This window comes from Lepidochelys olivacea, assembly GCF_965140295.1.
Source record: "Lepidochelys olivacea isolate rLepOli2 genome assembly, chromosome: 8".
Classification (NCBI taxonomy): domain Eukaryota; kingdom Metazoa; phylum Chordata; order Testudines; family Cheloniidae; genus Lepidochelys; species Lepidochelys olivacea.
In genome coordinates this window covers 21,750,744-21,773,400 of record NC_140418.1, presented here as the reverse complement: position 1 = coordinate 21,773,400, position 22,657 = coordinate 21,750,744, and the positions used below count along the sequence as shown (strand labels likewise).

Below are 22,657 nucleotides of genomic sequence, written 5' to 3'. Positions count from 1 at the left end.
CAGAGAAGGGGAGTGGAGAGGGAGGGACCCCAGGCCTGCCCTCTACTCCGGGTCACAGCCCAGAGGCCCTAGGGATAGCGGCAAACCACTTGGACTAGTGATTCCTTCCCCGTCCTACATCCCTGTCCAGCCCTTCAGCTTGTGGGGCTTCCTGCCCTCTCTCTGCTTGGGCCAGGTTTCTCCCAACCACTTGTGTCTGTGGAGTCCCTCTGCTCTGCACAAGCCAGGTTTCCCTTTATCTAGGGTCTTGGTCTTCTGGCCCACCACAGAACTTCTCCAAACTCTCCTCTGCTTCCCTCCAAACTGCTCTCCTTCAAACTGCTCTCTGCTCCAACACCAAACCACTCTGCTTCAACTCCTGCAACTATCTGATTGAAGCAGCGGTGTTTTATCAGGTGACTGGCTTCAGGTGCTCTAATTAATCTATAGCAACCTCTCTTCCCTCTACAGGGAATAAGGCTCTCATCATCCTTGAGCTTACATATCTCTCCTCCCCTCAGCTCCGTGTGCAGGTGACAGAGTCCCCCTCGGTGCGCCACAGGTTGGTCCTGGCAGAAGTCACCAGAGTTGGAGACCTCCTGGACTACGGCCGGGGAGACTGGCTGGATTCCCTGACACTCGCTCAGTGCATGGGGCTCTCCCGGCCTTGTACTCCCTGGTGCGTACTTCAGGAGGTGAAGGCTTCTAAACTGGACAGTGATAATCAACCCCGTCAGGTGAATTTTTGTTCACTTGCCACCTCTGAATGGGGGGATATTAGCTCAGGCAGAATGTGTTCCATCTCTGAATTTGAAGTTGTAAATTTGAGGCAAATTAAATGGACTGCCTTAGTTAAACCTAAAATCAAAGAGAAATTTGTGTTTAACAACCTGATCATTTTGAAGAAACAACTTTTGGCCCTTAAGGGATATACTGCTAGTCTGTATAGTATTTATTGATATTGTTAAAAATACTACAGGGTGATTTAGCTACGAAGAAATGATATTTTCATCACATAAAAGAATCTGGTATGGTACAGATTACTTTGGTTATAAGAAACAGCTTCAGATTATATAGCAAGGGAAGTTAGAAGCAGAAGTTCACCAGAATCCATTAGGGAACATAAAAAAAATTAAATAAAAAGTTTGGAATGAATTCGAACTCACTGCTGCTGACCAAAAAAAATTACTTTTCTTTTGAAAGTTGGTGGTAAAGGGCTATATGATAACTCAGCCACTACCCCTTCAGCATGGTCTGTTCTGATGGACCTTACCTATCCCACTCTTGCAGAATGGCCACCAGTTTCCATTAGAGATGTTAAAACTTTAATAAATCAACAACATCATAATAAATTTCCTGCTGAAGACTTTATTCCAACAGAAGTCTATGAGGATCATATCAATTGAGGTGTTCCTGTTTCATCAAAATTATTTACCAATACAAATACAGGGGTCCCAGCTGATTTATCTACGAGTAGTATTGTCCCTCTTTAGCAAAAAGATGAAAGAAATATTCTTGGGAATTAACCTCCAAGTCAGACTTTTAGCTGTGATCTTTAAAATTAGAAGACCAGGCTGAGAGCTGTAACCCATTTGGAGAGGCACGAGCTAGTTTTTGGAAAGCCCTGCAACGAAGGTAATTGTTTTGTGCTCTCACATTTTATTTATAAATACTGCTCCCTCAAAGGGAGGTTGTGGTGCTATTAGAGGGGGAGCAATATTTTACCCCTAAAATTCTAAATCAAATGTCAGTCCCACTGTACGAAGATGACGTGACTTTGTTGTCCCAAACACGTCTGGGTCTGAAGTATCCTTGAAAGGATTTTAGCATTTCCTGTTGACAGAGGTGTATGAATACAAACTAACAGAAAACTAAAGGAATTTCCTTTGGCTGTAAACCAAAGTTGCATTAATGGATAATCGATTACCACTGTATTGAGTTAAATCCTTTTCTTACCTGGGTATTTGCTTTACATGCAAGGGTGACAGGGATAAACACAGAATCATAGAATCGTAGGACTGGAAGGGACCTCAAGAGGTCTTCTACTTCAGTACCCTGCACTCAAGGCAGGACTAAGTATTATCTAGACCATCCCTGGCAGGTGTTTGTTTAACCAGCTCTTAAAAAACTCCAAATTCCACAACTTTCTTAGGCAATTTATTTCAGGGTTTAGCTACCCTGACAGGAAGTTTTTCCTAATATCCAACCTAAGCCACCCTTAGCGCAATTTAAGCCCCTTGCTTCTTGTCCTATCCTCAGAGGTTAAAGAGAACAATTTTTTTGTGGTGCATTGGGTCTGGGAACTTTCCTTTTAGCCTTCAGTTCCACAGGGGAAACCACCTACAGTCTAGAAGGAAATGTTCGTCTGTGTATTTTCAAGGCTCCAAGCTCCCCCAGGCTCTCTCTCTTTGGCTACACATTATGGTTGATCTTTCTCTATCTTTCCTAAGACTCTCTTCTCTAGACAACACTGCTTGTTCCAAGAGACAGGAAGCACAAAGTCACTTCTCCATGGAAAGTAGCATTTCTCAGGACTGAGGCACATTGGAAATTGCATTTATTCAAGGTCTACAAACCTGGAAATGGGCTCGGGGATGAGGCAGTCAAAGTGGGCTGAATCATGCTTTCTCCCCTGTAGCACCTGGGTGGGTTTTTGTTCTCAGTAATAACGAGCAGCCATCAAGTGCCCTTTGTCAAGACATCTCTTTGTCTGAGCTACCTACATATCAAGAAACTTTAACAAAGGATTCCATGGGAGAGCAAAGAGCAGGAGGACATGTGACTCTAGCATTGTGAGAGAACTGATAACAGCAGCCATTTATTCCAGCAGAATAGTTGGGGGATAGGAGATCTTCTCCATTCCCCACTACTGATGGCCTCAGAATTAGATAGTGAAGCTGGGAGGCATTTTAAGAAGAAGAAAAGCTGATGGAGAAGGAGACTCGAGTGGCTGCTTTACAAACTGTTTCATTTTTCTTCAAAATGAATTGGCTGAAATCAGACAAGACCTATTGTTAAAAGCATACAGTCACTTTTTTAATTACCCTGGCTGTTGGTAAAGCCTGCTTAGAAAGTGGAAAATCATTCCCGCTCCTCTTCTGCTTTTCTTCATTTCCATGTGGGGGAAAAGCAATTACCAGACTACATTGTTAAACTGCAGGCACCTCATAGCCAAAGGCAACAGGTCTCTGGAAAAATCCCAAATAATAACACTAATAAAAACCCTCTGTAAAAACAACTCAGCTGAAAGAAAAACAAAGCCAACCAAAGCATACACCTGGAGAATGCCACAGATGTATCTGGGGGCATGGAACAGGGAAGGTACACCATACTGTGAGCCTACAGGGGAGATACCCTGGCTTCCTCTATCATCTCCATATGTGGGTTGGCAAAGGACTCCGATCCGACCAATCTTAACTGCCCCTTCCAACAGTATATTGCTGGTTTATTGGTTTTGATTTATTTACACACACACACACACACACATCTGTGTATGCTAAAGCTCTGCTCAGAAAATGACTCAATAAAAAAGGCACTGCGGCATTCCATTGTTTCTCAATGTACCAGTACAAAGAAGGGGATGGCGAGGACGGGCAATGATCAGCTCTGCTCTTGCAGCTCAGCAGCTGAAAATCAAACTGGGTTCTTTCCCCCTCACAGGTCACCCCCAGTAAGATTTTGCAGGCCAAACCCCAGCCTGAGTCCCATCACATTGTGTTCAGTGGGCTCGGAAAGACGTGACTGTGTCCCCAGGGGATGCACGGGTGCATAAGTTGGCCCTAAAGGTTGGAAAGAACTAACTGTCATTTGGGCGGGGGGGGGGGCACGAATAGAAAAACTACCTATTTGCTGAAGGGGCACCCACACCACAGCTCTGCCAACCCCCAACTGTGGGAGGATAGAGAAGGAAGCTGGAAATGAAGTCAGTCTTTTTAGTAAACCTCTTAGGAGCCACTGGTGGAGTTCTCTGAGCAACCATTGATTTCCATGGCAATGTGTCACATGGAAATTCAGTAGCATTCAAAGTAGGATAGCTTGCAGAGCTGTCCCTAGGGTATGGCAAATCAGGGCAACCACTCTGGACCCTGTGCTTTGTGGGGCCCCACAGGTCGGTGCGATTGGAAGTGACGGATTCGTCACTTCCGCCCTGGACCCTGCACCCTCCTAGGGATGGCCCTGATAGATTGTGACCACAAGGGCCTCATAACCCGCTGCTGGTGGGTTTAGACAACTGCCTAACATGCTGACCAATACCATCTCAGTGTTTTCTCTTGTCTCAGACTGTAAGGGGCAGGATCTGTCTTCTAGTTCTGTGTTTGTAAAGCATCTAGCATGGCAGGGTCCTGATTCATGGCTGGCGCTCCTAGACACTGCAGTAATAAATAATTACAACACCTGTGTGGGTCATTTACAGAGCAGCAAAGGAGCTGAGCATGTACATGGCTTTCTGCAGTCCAGCTCTCATGATTCAGCATTTCTCATGTGGCGTCCTATCCAGGCTATTTATTCTTAGGGGCTCTTGTTATTTATCAGTCCCCCCACATGGGTATGGTATAGGGAGCTGGCTTAGCTGTGCAGGCTGACTCGCACTTCTGTTGGCCACATCAATATTCATCTCTTTGTAAACATAGCCTGCCCCTACTGCTTGGAATCACTTGAGATTATTCATATTGATTCAGCAACCCGTTAATGATTAAATACAATGTTCCTCAAAACTAATATTTAACAGGAAAACCTGATTGGATTTGTTATTTTCTGCCTCGTGGAACATGCTGTCATGGTGTAAATGAAGAATCATCCTATTGTCTTTTAATAAAAATTTCCATCTCCGGCAAATTTGCATCCTACTGGTTAATTAAATATACTATTAGCATACTGTGCACAGTATAATCCCCACTGTCACCCAAAACCTAATAAACAAAAGCTATCTCAAGCAAAGCATCTCCTGGAGGTTTGCAGGGCTGGACCCACATTGCAGGTAAAAATCCAGATGGGGTGGGGATTTGTCCCCCGTCTGACACTCGTGCAGAGGGGGAGAGAGCATCAGGACTGGAACAGGGGTGCTAAAATCAGGACTTGGGTGCACTGGCCGAGCTGTGTGGGGCCAGTGACATGAACAGCAGGAGGCCAGGATAGAGGTGCATTAGGACAGATGCATGGCAATCACGGACTAGAATAGTAGCAAGCGCCATAGGTCCCAGCAGAGACGCATTGACAGGACTGTGTAGGGCAGAAACTTGCAGAACACTTATCAGTACTTTTATGGCCATTACCTTATTGCCATTGTATCTGAGAGCCTCATAATCTCTAATGTATTTATCTTCATAAAACCCTTGAGAGGTACCATTATCACATTTTACAGATGGGGAACTGGGGCGCAGAGAAACTAAGCAATTTGCCCAATATCACCCTGTGGCAGAGCAGGGACTATGAACCTAGATTTCCCAAGTCCCCATGCTAGCACGCTCACCACTAAACCATCATTCCTCTCTACACTATCCCAGCCTCTGTCACACCTGACATACTATGGCTGGCTCTAGCCAGCTGTTTCCATTTCTCAGTTCCATGGGTACTAAATTCACTCTGAATTTTGTAAATAACAAAAATTAGAAAACAATATTGCCTAACATTCTGTAGCCGGCCCAGAGTCCCTCAGCAGATAGTTGCAGTCCTCTGTCAAACCCTGCTTAGACATGGGAAGATCCAGGTCTAACATCATAAAGTCACCATGCCTACCCATCCTGCCAGCCCACCACCACACTTCTCAGGCGTGGTCCCATGCCTGCAAAGTCTGGAGTCTTCAAAATTATTGCAACCTGAACAACCTTGTGCAGCCCTGGACACAAGCAGGGGGAGAATGGTGAAAACAAACATGCACGGTCACGTTACAGTAGCTTCACTAGAGCTGACGTAAAGCAGCCTGGCAGAGGTATGTTGCCTACGAGGTTTTCACCACGTTAGCTCTGCAAAGAAGACCCTTAACAAACCCTCATGGAAGAGCAAACCTACCCACATTGAGAAAAAATAGATGGATATGGACTTTCTGTGAAGCTGCATGAAACTTATTAGCACGCATCTCAGATCACAATAGCCGATGGACACTTCCAAATCATGGTCGTGTCATTAGTTCTGAGTACAGTAAACTAGAAGCCAATTTATCTTGATAAAATAAATTCAAGGCACAGTGCATCACACCTTTCGCTGGCCTGCTTTGCAGATGGCAGCTGACAGATGACATTTGCCTGGTAAAAGTTGTCACCATGAAACTGCTGCTTGAAGCAGACCAGCTGTATCCTGCATACTGTCCCTACTTCACCATCAGTCCAAGCAAAGCAAAGCAACAACGGAACTTGGGAGGGGTGGAGCACGTAGGCTTAGTAACCAGAAGTTAACATGCGGAGGGAAAACGCTTCGGCCCAGGTAAGGCTTTGCAGAAACCTCCAAGAGAAGGGTGGTGTAGGGTGAGAAAGGCCAGAGCAAAATCAATCTACAGTTCTCTCTATTTGGGGCGTGGAAATGCTGGGCTAGGAACAGAACCTGCATTGCTTCCATGGCCACTTTTATCTGTTGCTGGCCTGAGGGCAAAAAGAGACAGAACTATTAGCTGGAAGTGGTTAACTCACATGGCATTGCAAAGCATTATTAGCTAGGTCACTGGACTGGCTCATCATGGGCTCACTGTGCACAGCTTCCCATTATGTCTGATGGCAGTGGCTGTGTCATAAGAATTACCTGAACTCCATCATCACCTCCTTTTAGCTATTCCCCCAATCCCCACTTCATTCCCAGGGCTCTGGAGATAGGAGGCCAGGTGAAAATAATTCTTCTTAACCTTTTCTCTATCTTAGTTCTTCCGCATAGTAATGAAACAGTTCTTTGCTTTTTCATTGGCCTTTCCCATTCATCAGCTCAGCAAGTTTCAAATTAAAATGAAATTAAGCCTCACTTGAAGGCAAAAGCCATTTAATGATTACCCAATGTCTCCATTAAAGATGAAACAAAGCATAAATATTTATTCATGCCTGAGAGAACCTGCCTGGTGATGACACCACATGTTGCTTAGGTAATGGGAATGGGATTGCTGTCTGCACTCCTTACTGCAGGTTTCCTATATTTCAGCTAGCTGTAACTCTCCATGTTTACATGGTATTAATAGAACTGTTTTTCTGTCAAGTGATAGAAAATGCAGTAAATTAATAAGTAATACACAATTTTGGCACAGCCCTTTGCATTTAAGGATCTCCAAGAGCTTTGCTAACATGAATAAGAACCTATACAGAAAAATTGTAGCCATCCATCTGGGAAAGATAGATATTATTACTTGTCTTTTACACAGGGAAAAATCAGGACACAAAGAGATGAAGGGACTTGCCCAAGGGCCACCAAATCAGTGGCAGAACTAAAAAAGAACCCAGAAACCCTGACTAACAACACTCTCCTCCCCTATGTTCTTATATGATATAGAAATCTGGGATCAGGTAAACAGTCATCTTTGTGTAAGCGGGGGAATAGTCCCGCTCTTGTGGGGAACTTTCCTGGCTTCTGCACTACCCCGGTGAAGTAGGCTAGCGAAAGGATCTGAGTCCTCGCTCCCACTTCCTTTACCCAGTGGCCACCCTGCCCTTGAGGACTCACCTTCCACTTTTCTGTCTGGCAGAGTCCTCGTAACCCCAACAAGGCTGGGCCCCGGATTCCTGAGGAGTTCAACCCCCAACCCTGCTGTGGTCACCTAGGACAGGGGCTAGGGTGTTCCCACTCCGGGTTTCTCTCTCTGCACTGGGAACTTCTCTGACCCACTTACCATTACATACAATTTAAAGCAAATGCAAGCTATTTAATCAACAATTAATTTTAAAAAGAATAAGGGAAAATGGGAAAGGTTAAAAGAAACACATCACCCCGCTCTGTGGCAGGGAACATCACAAACAGTGTCTCTGGAATGTCCAGGCAGTTCACAGTCTGTTCCTTGCAAGTCCCAGGCCTTCTTCTCAGGCCCTGGCTGTGCTGCAGGGATGCTGTGGGTTGGACACTTGCTCTGGCGGTGGCCACACGCTCTCAGGCTCTAAGTGGTAGGACCCTTCTTCCCAGCATCGCCCCCGCCCTGTCGAGGTTATGATCCAAGTCTGGCCTGCAGAGCCCGTTGGCTGAGGCGTCTCCCTCTGCTGGGCCTGCTATCCAGGGTCCCCCTCGCTCTCCCCAATTGCTCACCGCACCCAGCTCCAGATCGCTCCAGCCCCAGCTGCGCCACTCTGTCTCTGCACTGCTGCTGCTTCTCTGCCTTCAGGTCCCTGGGCTGCTTCTTTGGCTCCTCTGGTTGCTGCAGCTCTGCTCCCAGGACAGGTCTGCTCTGCAGGCTGCTTCTGTGACTCTGCTCCCAGCACTGACCTGCTTCATGGGCTGCTTTTCTGGCCCCTCTGGCTCTGGTTGCTGCAGCTCTGCTCCCAGGGCAAGGCTGCTCTCTCTGGGCTGTGCCTCTGGCCTTCGGGCTGCAGCTCTGCTCCCAGGCCAGGGTCTGCTCTCTCTGCATCCTGCACAGCTCAGCTTGGGCCCTCGCTTTCTCCTTAGCTCAGCCCCACTCTGTCTGACCCAGGCAATTCCAGCTCACACGGAGGATGGGACCTCCCTGGCCTCCTGACTCCCTGATTAGCCTGCTCGCCCTGTCATTCAGGTTGACCTGGAGCATTGGCCTCTCCCCATTGTTCCTGGAGACTGTCCATCTCAGGGTCCTGATTTCCCATAGACCCTTCCCCTTTTAGTACTGGGAGCTAGCCAACCAAAACACCGCACTGAATGTTAGTAAGGGGGCAACAGTCCCCTTACATTTGTGTGACAGCTTCCTCAGACACACTCCTAGAGAATTCAGTCTGTGTGGTAGAGATTCCTGTCAGATATGGATTCTGTGATAAATGCAATCTGTGATCCATGGATTTCCTGACTCAGGAGTTTGCCCTATGACATATGGATTATTCCTTCTCATCTCTCCCCACAGCCGGCCTTATGAGTGGGTGACATGGGCATCCACCCAGGGCACCATGGTCAGGGCGGCACCAAAGTCAAGAGGCAAGAAGTGGGGCAGGCCTAGGGTGCAAGGCTGTGGAAGGGAATGTGGGGCAATGGGGGGAAGGGAGGCAGCAGAGCCTGGGTGTGATATAGTGTGGGTGTGGAGTCCAGGGAGGCAGCGTGGGCCAGCAGTGATGGGAGGATGCAGGGTGGGGGAGGCAGCAGGGGCCGGGGCACCAAAATACAAGTTCACCCAGGGCACCATTTTCCCTAGGGCTGGCCCTGTCTCTCCCTCTCAAGATGCTTGTACTCGAGCTAGAGAAGTGTATGAGGTTGATTTCCCAATATGAAGCCCTTCTTGGAAACCAGAACAATGGGACTGGTGAAAATGACATGCCTCTGTTTTATATATCCTTTCTAACAGTCTTTCCCTAGCAGTTCTATACCTGAAGGCTTAACTTGTTCTGAAGTGTCCAAAGTGTAAGCATCAGTCCCAGCAGGAATCAAGCAAGCCTCTTGTATTCCATTATAGTGTGAACGCCGAGGTGGTCTGTAGTTTCCAGCTCTTTTCTAATCTGAGAATGTGTGATCAGTTCGCCCCCTGCTCTTCACCCAGGGACATCAGATGTCTGAGAGACTGCTCTTCCTTGCTCCCCCACAGGGAGAATGCACAGTCAACATGTGCGGGCAAAACACTTGTGACCCATCCCTTTGGCTCGGATGACCCTACCTCAGAATGATATCCTTCTGCACATATGAACTGGTTCTCACAGCATCTGAGAGATGAGTTCTGCAGAGGAATAAGGGCTTTATTTATATCCCAGACATTACACTCCAAAGCACTTGAGACCAGAGCACAGATCCAAAACTCACTGTCTTTTGAGGATCTCCTAAGCTGCTTTTTTAATGGCAGCCAGGACTAGTGAAATTGGACTCCCTGGGTCCTGGCTGGAGCTGGGAAATGGTATTTGTGACCCTTTGTCTGCACGCTGCCAATATTGATATGAGAAACCTCACAAGAGAGCGTGCCCTGAAGACATATTTAAATGTATATTTGCACAACTGTTGGTGCTGGAAGGATTTGCACGTGTTGTGTCCCTCTGCTTCAGTAAATACAATGGGGATTCTTTATTGAGGCTTCTGGACACCCATCAGGGCCTGTGGATTTCTCTGGAAAGGCAGATTCTGATTGACCAATATAGACTGTGTTGCTTAATGTCACCAAAGGGTCCCCTAAATCCTGTCTTGGACTTCATAGACAGGGAATGGACTCTAGAATACATTACAGCCCGGTTAGTTTGAAAGCTCTTTGTGGGGTTAGGAGACATCCAGTCAGGGAGCAGAAACAATACCAGTGTGATTTAGATGGCCAATCACAAAGTGGGAATAGTAAACTATGCCTAATGAACACCTGAAGCTGTAGGCACAGCCAATAACATTCAAGCAGCTGCCCATTGGCTGAGCTAGGCTTCTGTGAACCATTTGCTAAATACTGCATATGGAAGCATCTGTAAAAAGCGAAAGAGTCAGTTCAGAGACAACAGGGCAAAAATCTGTTTAATACAGTTCACCTAGCTCTAGCCCTGACCTTAGATGTAGACCTAATCCTTCTGTGATTCGATCGAGTTGGGAGGATCAAAGGAGAAGGACTGATTTAGTGTTAACAAGTCACAGACAAGCTTGTAAGATGGGGTGTGTGTGTAGATGGATTCTTTTTCTGTGTATAATAATACAAAACCAACCGAGCATTTTGTCCTTACCAAATGATCAGAATAGGAAACTCCTTTGGCCAGGAACTGGATTGGGTGGAATGGATTGTTTACGAAGTCAATTAAGAGTCCTTAGGAAATGATTCCAGCCTGTGAGACAGAAACATAATCAGAAGCACAAGTTCTGGAGGCAGTTGGTAGTGGTCTACAGGCAAAGAAACATGGGAAAGGATACAAGTGGAACTAGTTAGACAGGACAGAGCTGCCAAAGGTAAACAACCGAGTTGCATGCAGCAAATGTGGCCTAGTAGAGCTAACCTGGAATATTTTGAGCTTCTGTTGGGTCCTCAGTCCACGATGTGGTGCTGACTGTAGTCTTGGCAGATGCTGTCTTTCTTTTCCTGGTGAAAAGGGGTCTCCCATAGACATAGGCTACAGCAGAAGAGGAGCTGTGGGGAATGCATATGAGATTCAGCCCCACCATCATTACAGCCAGAGTCCTAGGTGAACTTCATGACCACATCACACTCAGCAGGTTTGGAAGGGGGAAGTGAAACCTCGAGAGTGTTTCAGGCACTGATCATTTTGTTGCTGTTAACTTGTATTTCTGCAAAGCCCGTAGCTAGGAAACTGCTCACCAACTGTGCAGCTAGTGCTGCTCAGCGTGACTTTCCTTTTCTACCAGCTCCCAATTGAAATGACAGGGAGATGATTTCCTTTCTCTGCAGCTTAGGCTCAAGCTGGGAGAATTAGAAAGAGAAAAAACTAATTGAACAGAGAGCACATTCAGTACATCCACCAAAAAGTCTTGTCCAATTTCTCTCTAATTAGAACAACTCAGAACAAATCTTATCACCTGCACTTTGCTTCTTTGTTAATGTCCCCAGTGATGGAAGGGGAATAGCTGCTGGGAAACGCTGCCCACTTGTGTTCATTCACACACTGCCCTCCATATTGTCACTCCGGGAACCTCAGCATTCCTTTCAGAGCCTCCAGCACCCTTTACCCTCCATTTCAAGGCCACAGCACAACACACCCAGCTGTGGACACTCTCTTTTCACTTGAGAAGGACTGGATATAGATTTGATTCATCTCAGAAACCATCATGGTGCTCCTTCATTGTCCAGATGGATTTTGCCCAAGAGATAGGGGATATTCCCTTTGCCAGAGCCCAATGCTTATAGGGCAGTGAAGGATTAACCCTTTCTTTAGTCATTAGCCAAGGCTAAAAATGTTATTCCCTACCCCAGCTTGCTCTACTTAAGGCTTAACAGTAAAGAACTTGCTCCATCCCTATAGGCTGCTAAGGGGCCTAACAAAGAACATGGCAAACAAAGGAATTTTCAAGCATATAAGAGAATACTTTGCATGCAGCATTCCCATGATCAGAGAGTCAGGCATAACACAAAACATGACTGAGTCACACATCAAGATGACTGTGGAGACAACATGAAAAATCTTCTTCATATACCTTTCCCCCTCCCTCTTTTGGAGGTCCTGATTGCTGCTCCCATCTCCTCTTGCCCAGGTTTTGGTAACCATGTCACTATTCTAGAGTCCTCCAATTCCCTCCTGGCTCATGGGGATAGAGAAATGGGATGGGAAGTGGAACTCAGGGCTCCATGCAGAGCACTAGTCACAAAGCCCACTGGTTCAGGCTTGATTATTATGTATCTAGGTAGTTTCACGTGCCCCACGTTATGTATTTTATGATTTTAAGACGAATGACGAGACACTATGGCACCCTGCTGCCACAGTGATGGACATTTTAGAAATGCACTGGCAGAAAGATGTGGGTCTACTTCAGTATGTCTTTACTATTTATTGTAATGAACCTACTGAACAGTAATAGGTCAGCAGAGAGCAATGTGATGAATCTGCTAAGGAGGAATCAGGAGGAAGACAGGGAACTGGGTGCAGGGAGGTTCCTTGGCAGTTGGGAAGCAGTGGATTATGGAGTCAGCAGGGCAAGGGCCCCTGACAGGAGTGTGGTGGCTGGAGGCAGTGGGCAGAATGTTGATTGTGATCCAGTAGCTGAAGCACCTACAGCACTTGCCTGGGAGCAGTGTGCCTGACAAGGTACGGGGATCGGTGTCCCATGGCCCCCTCGTCCCCCCACAAGGAAGTGACTGCTACTCTATGTAAACTATAGAAAGGTGACCTAAAGAGTCGTTCCAGGGCTAATTTGTGACTTCAGGCTACAGTGAACACTACTGAAAAGTCAGTGCTCCCCACCCGTTACCCACACCACAGCACCTGACTAACACAGTGAGTTTCTATTGTAAGTTATCATCTCGGGCTGGTAAATTTTAACTGAAAACCTAGCACATCCATCATAACAGGAAAACTCTCCCCAGCTAACAGTGAACTCGGTGCATTTCCCGAAGCATGTCCAGAACCCGCAGTGCATTCCCAGAGCCCAGTTGTCTGCACTGGTATAAAATACCTGTGAACAGCAAGAGCACTCTAGGTGCTAGAGCCATGCAGAGAAGTGCTCTGAGTAACCCCCTTCAGAAGCCAGTGCTGATATTTAATGAAGCTGATTCTTATTGGTCAGAGTTTCAGCCCTTTAAAATGAGTGGAGAGACCATTCAAACAGTTCCGTCGGGTACAGTACAGGACATTTTCTTTTTTTGGCCCTTTAACACCTTCTCCTTTGTGCACTAATTTTATTACATGGATAATCCTCTGTGAATTAGAGGATCCTGAATTCAGAATCAGTTTGTTTTCTTGCTTAGCGTTGGGGATGGATTCAATGTGGTTTCCCCCCTTGTTTTTTTAGGTCAAATGATTTCCCCCCACCCCTTATTTAGACAAAGATGGTAGAACCATATAATTTCAAAACCAGTGCATTGTCCTCTTGTTACTATTTTAGCACATGCTTTGTCTGAGAGTATTGCAGTATATGTAGCGAGGGAGACATGATTTTGCTTTATCCGCTCTATGCCTTTAAAGTTCTAGAAGGCTTTGATGTTCTGGGGGAAACTGCCAGTCAGACTCAGCCTGTTCTAGAGAAAACATACACAGGCTGTACCTATTCTCTTATGGAGACTTTACTTTTGTTCTCGTTAAGCCTAAAATAAAAGCAATTAAGACTGAAACTATATGGTCACTCCTTATGTGTGGAAAACATAACAAGGACAGGATCTACACAGGGGCCTCATTTCAGAAAAATTTCCAGGGCAGGGCAAAGTTGTGTCAGCATATAGGATATCCTCTGTGATTAGTTTATATTCTGCAAAGTCGGGGTGTGTGGAGTGGAAGACCTAATGGGGCATATAGACCAGGGGTTCTCAAACTGGGGGTCAGGAGGTTATAACATGGGGGGTTGCGAGCTGTCAGTCTCCTCCCCAAACCCCGCTTTGCCTCCAGCATTTATAATGGTGTTAAATATATTTAAAAGTGTTTTTAATTTATAAGTGGGGGGTCGCACTTAGAAGCTTCACCAGTACAAAAGTTTGAGAACTACTGCTATAGATCATTGGTCTCCAAAGTGGGGTGCGCAAGACCATCCCTGGGGGTGCACGGCAGGAGGAGCGCCGCCGAAGGAGTGCCGCTGGCATAGCGGCAGCAGATCTCCCGGACTTTTGATTCTTCGGTGGCACCTCGGCTCTCCCCGCTTCATATTCGGCGGCACCTCTTCTCTTTTTTTTTTTCTTTTTGCTTCCCTAGAGCTGGCCCTGGGGGTGCGCAATCCAAAAAGTTTGGAGACCACTAATATAGACTATGAAAAGTTGGGGGGGGGAGGCAACTTCTCCCCTAAAGCCATAGCAAATCACCCATAATGGATCTAAAACAAGGAAGAGCTCGGAGGAAGTGAAGTAGACATAAAGAGGTCTTCTGTTGAAATAGAAAATCTTCAAGTTATGTCCCCACACATATCACTTTCAGTATCCAGTCCTCATCAAATACCTTGAAGAGGCCAATTTCCACAAAATCACTCACTGTAGGCAAAATTAGCCTACACTAATGTTATGAATTGGATCTAGAAGCACTTTCATTGCCTGATTTTTGCATAGTTGAAAGTTTCTACCTTGAGGATTTGGTTTTCTTTAAATAACCAGTGACAACAATTGCCTCTACAAGAGCCAGTTAATGTTCCTTTGCTGAATTCTATCAGAAATGGATGATAAAAATGGCAATACCTAGCTCTTAGGTCAGCTTTTCATCAGTGGATCTCAAAGTGCTTTACAAAGGAGGTAAGTCATTATCCCCATTTTACAGATGGGGAAACTGAGGCACAGAGTGGGGGGAAATGGACTTGCTCAAGATGGTCAAGCAGGTCCAGGGCAGAGCCAGGAACAAAACCCAGATCTCCTAAGTGCTCTAGCCACTAGAGTACACTGCCTCCATCAGGACAGGCACTTGTTGATCATTAGGAGTCTGCAGACAAAACACCTTTAGCAGTCACTGAATCCCAGCCATTGTCAGATACTCCAAAGATTAAGCTCCTTCCTTCTGAAGAAGAGCTTCCTGCTGCTGTTTCAGTGAGCTCAAATGCAGGTGTTTGGACACAACACCTGCACATCACTAGGGAAAGGGTTCTGTTTAGACTTAATGTGATGTGATCACACTATCCTAATGACCGCCATTCAGCAGGACAATATTGGAGCCAGGATAGCAGAGACACCTGTCAGGACTAATTTAGGAAACAGAGACCCCTTAACTCAGCCCTCCTCGCCTTTACACTGAGCTCATACCGTGTCAAGTGAGGTCTGCTGGAGTAAGGGTTATGGAAAGTTCTTTTTGCAGATACAGACTAACATGGCTGCTACTCTAGAAAGTTTTGTTCTTAATGGAAATGTTGGGTCAGGAGCTGGCTTACCAAGTCCCCTTGTAACACACAGCTCAGGTTATAACTTTGTAGGTTTTTAGTGGCTGCAAAAAACCTTACAAAGAAGCCCACTGGTGTAATTTGGAACCAACTTTGCTCCTAGAGGTTTGCCCATTCCTGGGATCTCAGGTTTGGTTTCAAAGGCACAATGGTTGGATTGAATCCCCATTTATTACAAAAGAAGCGAGAGTTCAGCTCAAGTTTAGACCCTCCAGGGGACTGCATGTCCCACTGGTGTCTTGGAACGAGTTGGAATTTCACAGCTGCAATGCCCAATCTAAATCCATTAGCTTAGTTCACCCTCTGCCTGCAGCCAGCGTGTAGCTTTCACTTCAGTAACCCTCTGGAGGGACTCTTATCCCAGGGCAGCTGCACTGGGAAGAACTAAAACAGCCCAGATTTGCAGTGTGGACCATAGACCAGCACAACTAGGAGACCAAACCACAGGGATATTTTAGGGCTGCTTTCCCACATACTAGAGGGCAATGTGAATACACCGCTCAGGGGCAGCATGCACATGCTCTTGTGCAGCAGGCATATTATCAATCATCATCAATTATTTCTATTATTATAGCACCCAGGAGTCACAGTCATGGACCAAATTCATTGAAGAGACAACAGTGAGGAGGTTTTCTCTCCTAGATCTGGGGTCAGCTGGAGATCACATAATGACAAACAGGGGCACTACATCCGACAGGGATGGCTCTAAGGTGGGCTCGGTGTGGCTGGTTTCCGCTCTAAGGTGGGCTCGGTGTGGCTGGTTTCCGCTCTCTTTGTACCAACAAAATCAGTGCAAATGGGCCACAGAGCTACCGTGGCTCAGGCCCATGGAGCGTACAGGCCGACTGAGAATTCTTTCAGTGTAATGCAACACATTGCGTATTTGATAGACGGACACAGGCCAATCCCAGCAGACTCCCAGGAAGCAGGCTTTGGGTCACTATTATTCTTATCACTAACATTATAGCAGTGCCTAGAAGCTCCAAGCAGGAGGGGACCCAGCCATGTCCGGCCCTGGCAGACATACCAACCTGCACTTTTGAATCCTGTAGGTAACTGGAGAAGTTGGCAATACCCTGGGTAGGCTGGAATCAGTGGCTTTGTTCGTAAGTGTTAGCCTTGGAGCCACTTTCTGCAGCATAGACTCTCCCCCTCCTTACTATTTTAAGCAGGCTACAGGTTTTCTGCTTCTAAGTGGAGGAAGCTGGGTTGGTCCAGACAGCTTGCAGTGCCATCGTGCAGGAGAGCTGGGTTTGGTTTCCAGTTACATCCTCTGCCATATAGCCTGGTAGCAGCTGGGTGTGCTGCAGCGACTATGCACTTTGGCTGTTTAGGGACAAAAGTATCATAACTAAAACAAGGGATTCTGACACAAACTGTAAAACAAACACAACAAATGTTCTTTATGCAAACAGATGATGAATCCTCCCCACCAAGGACAGATCTTACAGTGATTTGCATGCAGAATGAAGCATAAATGTACGATTTCTCATCACAGTAGCTGATCTTGGCAGCCAAGTACACACTTTTCACGATTATATTGCAATTAATTCAACTTAACGCCAGAGCTACTTTTGTTGTTGTTCCATTATTTTTCCAAGACTTTGTCATACCTGAACCTTCTCTTTAGAATTACTGTCTTCTCAACACAAGGGGAAGTTATTGCCTCTCACATTTAATTTCCCTGGCAACAAATTCATAAACCCAAACCCCAACAAACTGAGTCCGAGAGATGCAAATGTATATCAGGCAAGGACAATTTTTAACTGCTGGGAAAAGAAAGTAGAACAATTCATCCAAAAACAGAGGAACTAATTTTGCTTGAGTTAACCCTTCACGTAGGAACACATGGTGTCAAACTTGATTAGATCATTGGACTGTCAAGTCCAGTGTCTTGCCTCCAGCTCTCGCTAAAGTAATGCCTGATACATCAGAAGATAAAACAACCCTGTAAAGCCAAGTGTGCAATTCTGTTCTTCTTTTCCCTTACCCCGGGCAATCAGCTGAGGCCCTGAAGCTTGAGCTTTCAATCCCTTTACAATTCCGTCCAGAGCCTGCAGAGCTGCAAATGTTATGGATGGTGGTCGTAAAGTAATCTGGACCTTTGTCAGAGCCAGCCATAATATTTAGCTTGATGTCCTTCTGCAGCAGTTACTCCCACAGCTCTGCCATAAGCTAGAGGGAGAAATATCGCCCTCTCTTTGCTTTCAGTTCGAATCTGTACATTCACAGCAGTGATTATAAACTGAATGACATAATAGCTTCTTCACTCAGACATGCCTAGAAATAGAATACAGTAAAGCTAGAGGGTAAGACGTGGCAGAGCGCTAACCAGGAGCCACTCTAGGAGACGGGGCAGGATTTTCAACAGTGCTTCTAGGCGCCCGACCTGAGACTAGAACTAGTTGGAAAAATTTCAACAAAACATCGTTTCATCAGAATTTTCCAATTCCACAAAATCAAAATGTTTTCTAGAGATAGTTCAGTTTTCGGAACAGAATCCTGCCTGCTAAGCCAGTTGCTAGACAGCCTGGGCTCACAGGGTCTGTGGCTTCAGGGCAGCGCACCCCACCCCCCAAGGGTCTGCAGCCCACCAAGTGGATTGCCCCTGAAATGGGGACATCAGAGCTTCAAGGTTTCACAGCACTAGGGCAACCAACCAGGCAGGATCCAGACCCTTTAGAGGTGAATTTCCAAATTTGGGAGCCTGGGGGAGGTGGGAAGGGGAGGGTTGTTTTTAATCAGAATGAAACCAAATGCCAAAATATCAAAATCCTCTGGGAAACAGAATTACTTTTCTCTGCTCAGCTGAGCTGGTTATACCTTAGAAGGGCCTGGTTTCCTGAAAGTGCCAAGCTCCGGAGCTGCCTCTGAAAATCAGCCAGCTTTATAGTATTTGAGTCTGAACACCCCAAAACTGAGCCCTCCCCCCAAACCACTAGCTCTTTATCGAAATTGTAGCCAGAGTGCCTTACCCTTGTCAGTAAACACTGTGGTCCCTCACCACCTCTCTAGTCTGCTGGGGTCCCAGTGCCAAGATGGCTCTAGTGTCCTTGCTATACCCTTGTTTGCTCTTTGTTTAGAGATCCCCTGAGAGCAGCGCTCCTGCTGAGGCGAGAGATGCAAGCATCCCATTGCTCACCCCCACAAGGCACTAGAACCTAGACTTCTAGTGATACTGAGGAACCCTCAACTCCCAATTGAAGTCAATGGGAGCTGCAGATGCTCAGGCCCTGGGTGTTCTCATTCTGTATCCCCTCTTCTAAGCACCGTGGTACAGGCATGGATGAGTGTGGGTGATACACAGCATAAGAATGATCCTTCTCTCTTGCTATCTTTTCCTTTAGAAGTCTGCAATGTTCCATCCTTTCCCCAGCACAGAGCTGAAACCTACCCTTTCCTATGGAAGAGGCTCCTTAGATAATGGAGTGATACAGCAGGAACACAACTCAGCTAAGCTCTGGACTAGAATCTCTTTGTGAAATAGAAAGTCTTTAGCCTAGCTCCACCCCATTTTCGCTAACCCACAAAGTTAAGAGTTATTTTAGGTGATGAGGAAACAGCTTCCTTGCCCTAGTTCAGTTGCCAAACACTAGATCTCTGAAACACTCAGCTACTAACTATTGCCACTAGCTAAGCTCAGCTGAGGCAAATTTACAGAAACGCCTGCATGATGACCAGCTGTTAGCAGGAAATAAGGCAGTAAGGGCACAGGGTACAGTACAAAAGGCCTGAGACAGGACTCTAAAGTCATTTCTGTTTGACAATTGAAGGGAACAGATCAGAGTGTAGAAAAGTTAGACTGTAACCTGGATTATAGTTTTGGACTGTGCTCAAGAGCTAAGCAAGCATAAAAATCTTTGTTTTACATCTTTAATTGGATCTATCTGTATCCTCTTTAGGCAGTGTAGCTTGATGATATGTATATCCATTTCTTTTAATAATAGCCCACTAATGAGTCTGTTTCTCTAGAGGGTTATCTTACAAAGACAGTGAGTCAAGGGGGACACCAAAGCTGAGTGGCCTAAAGTTAGATCTGGCTCACCCAGATACTATAGTAATGAAGGTCATATAAGTTAACTCAGTAGACAGGTTATCCTGTCATTTGATTCCTAGTCTAGGAGGCCTGCTGGAAGTGGGCAGCAGGCAGATTTCAGTTGCTTCCCCCTGCTTGATTGCAGTAATGCAGTGGACAAACAATGTGAGGTCATCTGGTGTTAAGGAGTGTACTCCACCCTGAGTTTGGTGATTGTGGAGGGTAGAACTACTTAAAGATTCAATACAGAGTCAGTATCGCAGCCTGTGTTTGGTGGGAGCTCTTCCTGACTCAGAAGTGCAGTTTATTTTGAGGTAATGGAGGAGAGGATGCTTGATGCTCTTCTGTTCTCTTTGGGGTCATATGCTACTGCCATCACCATGGTATCTGTGCTGCCAGTATCCCCTTTAAAGCTAATCCCCTCTGGGTCTGCTTGGATAGGAAGTCCAAACTCCTGACCACATGTTAGAGTAGTTGAGCATTTGCAAGCCAGCTCCCATGAGGTAGAGGGTCTCGAGAAACAGCCACCCGTGGATTCTTGCCAAGTGAATGGTTGCTTATATCTCCTTTGTTTACGGTGCAATTTCTACTGTAATAAATGATAATCTCATTTATGAATCACAAGCAGACAGCCTTCAGCTAAAGCATTTTTCTGCCACTGTAAAGTATGCCCTGATCAGCAAAAGACAGAGAAATAAATCTGGCATAGACTGAACCCAGCATTTGAACAGGGCACACAGCTCTTTCTCACCCAGATGAGCACAGAGGGATGAGAGGAAATTTCCCACTCAGTGAAGCCTTTTGTCTTTCTTCTACTAAGACTTTAATACTAGAGAGGGAAGTTGGCAGGTCTAACTCCATTGCTCTCAAAGTACTTCACAGAGGTTGGTATTGTCATTCCCATTTTATCAGGGAAACTGAGGCACAGAGACAGGAAGTAATTTGCCCAAGGTATCATAGTAGTTCAGTGACAGAGGAGGGAATAAAACCCATCACTGTCTAATCCCAATCCCGTGCCCTACTCTCTGGACCTACTTGCCTCAATATAACTTTATTTGTTCAGTGTGAGGTTGCCTTTGAGTTCACGCTTGAGGAGGCAATGAGGGGGAGAATTCCTGTTACTGGGATCCCTTAGGATCAATCCCCAAACTTCCTCTGCCTCAGAGGTGAGCTCTGCTTATGTAAAGTCTCCCTGGTTTAGGCTGATGGGCAAGGACTCCGGAGGGAGTTACAAACAGAGAATATGCATTCATCACTGCATCAGAATTTAGCTTGCTCAGTGGTCCTAGACACACCAGGCACCGGATCTGCCTCCTGTGATTAAAGAAGTCTCTTTAGTAGTTAGACAAAAGCTAGTCCCATTCCTTGAGGATAATAAAAGTCCCTCAGAGCAAGGAAAAAGCAAGTAGCTCCCCAGGCTTCTCTCCACCTTTTAGAGTAATCCCAACACACTCTCCCTTCCTCAAACCAACCTTCTTTCATCTCTTGATCAGGATCTTCCTGCCTTATTGCCTCTCTGCAGGGAGGGCAGACAATGGAAGTTAGGAACCTAACTACCTTTAAAGATCTGGGTCCTGGAGACTTTCGGAGGGGGAGAGATTTAACCCTTTCACCTCCCAGCACAGGGGATGTGGAAGTTTTGGGAAGCAGACCCCCACTGGAGAGGTTAGACTTCTGCCTATTTGAATTTTCCGGGCAAAGCAGGTCTGGTCCCTACCAAGCCTCAGGGGGTGGCCTGAACACAGTGGGCAGTGCCTGCTGAGCACCCAGCCCAGCACCCACACTTCTTTGGGAAAGGTCAGCAGTGCTTGTGAATGGATTCCTAGGTGGGTGGGCTACAGACAGCTGGAAAAATGGAGAGGAAAAAGATTAGTCCAGCAAGGCCATGTGAGGAGCCCTCCAGCAGCGCCCGGGTAGCTGGGAGAAGAATGTTAAGGGCAGTCGTGAAGGGCACTTCTGTCATCAGGCAGACATCTGCATGGGGCAGGCCAGAGCGGCTGAGCCTCCACAGGCAAACAAGGCCCTGGAAAGACTAACGCCAAAAAGGGGATGGAAAAGTAGCTCAGTCATGAACTTTCGTTCCCTGGTAAAGGGTCTGGAGGGAAATTCAGACACAGGTGCAGCCAAGGCGAGGATGCAGTGAGCCAAGTTCTTTTTCCTCCGTCTAATAATACCATGTGACCTCCCCCCTGGAGAAGTGTTACAGGGGGTGAGTTGTGCCCTGGGTTACATTAGGTCACATGCAGTCAAGCACTGAGGGAATCTGAGCTGGTGAGGCTCCGGGGGAGAGGCAGCGGTCAAGTAATTCCACCCGTGGGCATGATCCTCTACTCAGTTACACCCGTTATGCAGGGATGTAGCTCCTCTGGCTTCATTGGAGTCACCCTGGATTTACTCCAGCATAACTGATAGGGGATCAGGCCTAGTAAGCCTGGGCTGAAATCAGGGTAGTTGATGCAGACACAGGTGGCTGCAAACTCCAGCAGGGGACTCTGCCGGGGATGACCTCTAATTAATTATATCAGCTGGTGACTCTTTCTAAGAGAATGAAAGTCCCAACGGAGGCACTCTTCCCCTCCGCCAACTCAGCCCTACAGCACCCCTGAGAGCTTTTAGGGTACCCCAGGATTTGGAGCTGTGGGCTCCCCTGGAATAGAAACTAACAGCTCCTCTGGCAAGTGAGAGGATGCTGTGGGGAGCTGTTAGTGAGAGAGCATCTGCAATGCACCCCCTAGAGCAGTGTTTCCAAACTTGTTCTGCTGCTTGTGCAGGGAAAGCCCCTGCCCGGCTGGGCCAGTTTTTTTACCTGCCGTGTCCGCAGGTTCGGCTGATTGCGGCTCCCAGTGGCCGCGGTTTGCTGCTCCAGGCCAATGGGAGCTGCTGGAAGCGGTGCAGGCCAAGGGACGTACTGGCCACCGCTTCCAGCAGCTCCCATTGGCCTGGAGCAGTGAACCGCGGCCACTGGGAGCCGCGATCGGCCGAACCTGCGGACACGACAGGTAAACAAACTGGCCCAGCCCGCCAGGGGCTTTCCCCGCACAAGCGGCAGAACAAGTTTGGGAACCACTGGCCTAGACGTTAGTGATTGGTGCTACATAA

General features: G+C 46.8%; 1 long non-coding RNA gene across 1 annotated transcript; it reads right to left on the bottom strand.

Annotated features, from left to right (window-relative positions):
* Nucleotides 1–9,196: 9,196 nt before the first annotated feature.
* LOC311525097 lies at nucleotides 9,197–11,245 on the bottom strand. The gene is made up of 3 exons (XR_014712680.1): nucleotides 11,007–11,245; nucleotides 10,740–10,838; nucleotides 9,197–9,769 (listed from the first exon to the last, which is right to left on the bottom strand). It is a non-coding gene; the product is annotated as an uncharacterized lncRNA (long non-coding RNA).
* Nucleotides 11,246–22,657: the final 11,412 nt, after the last annotated feature.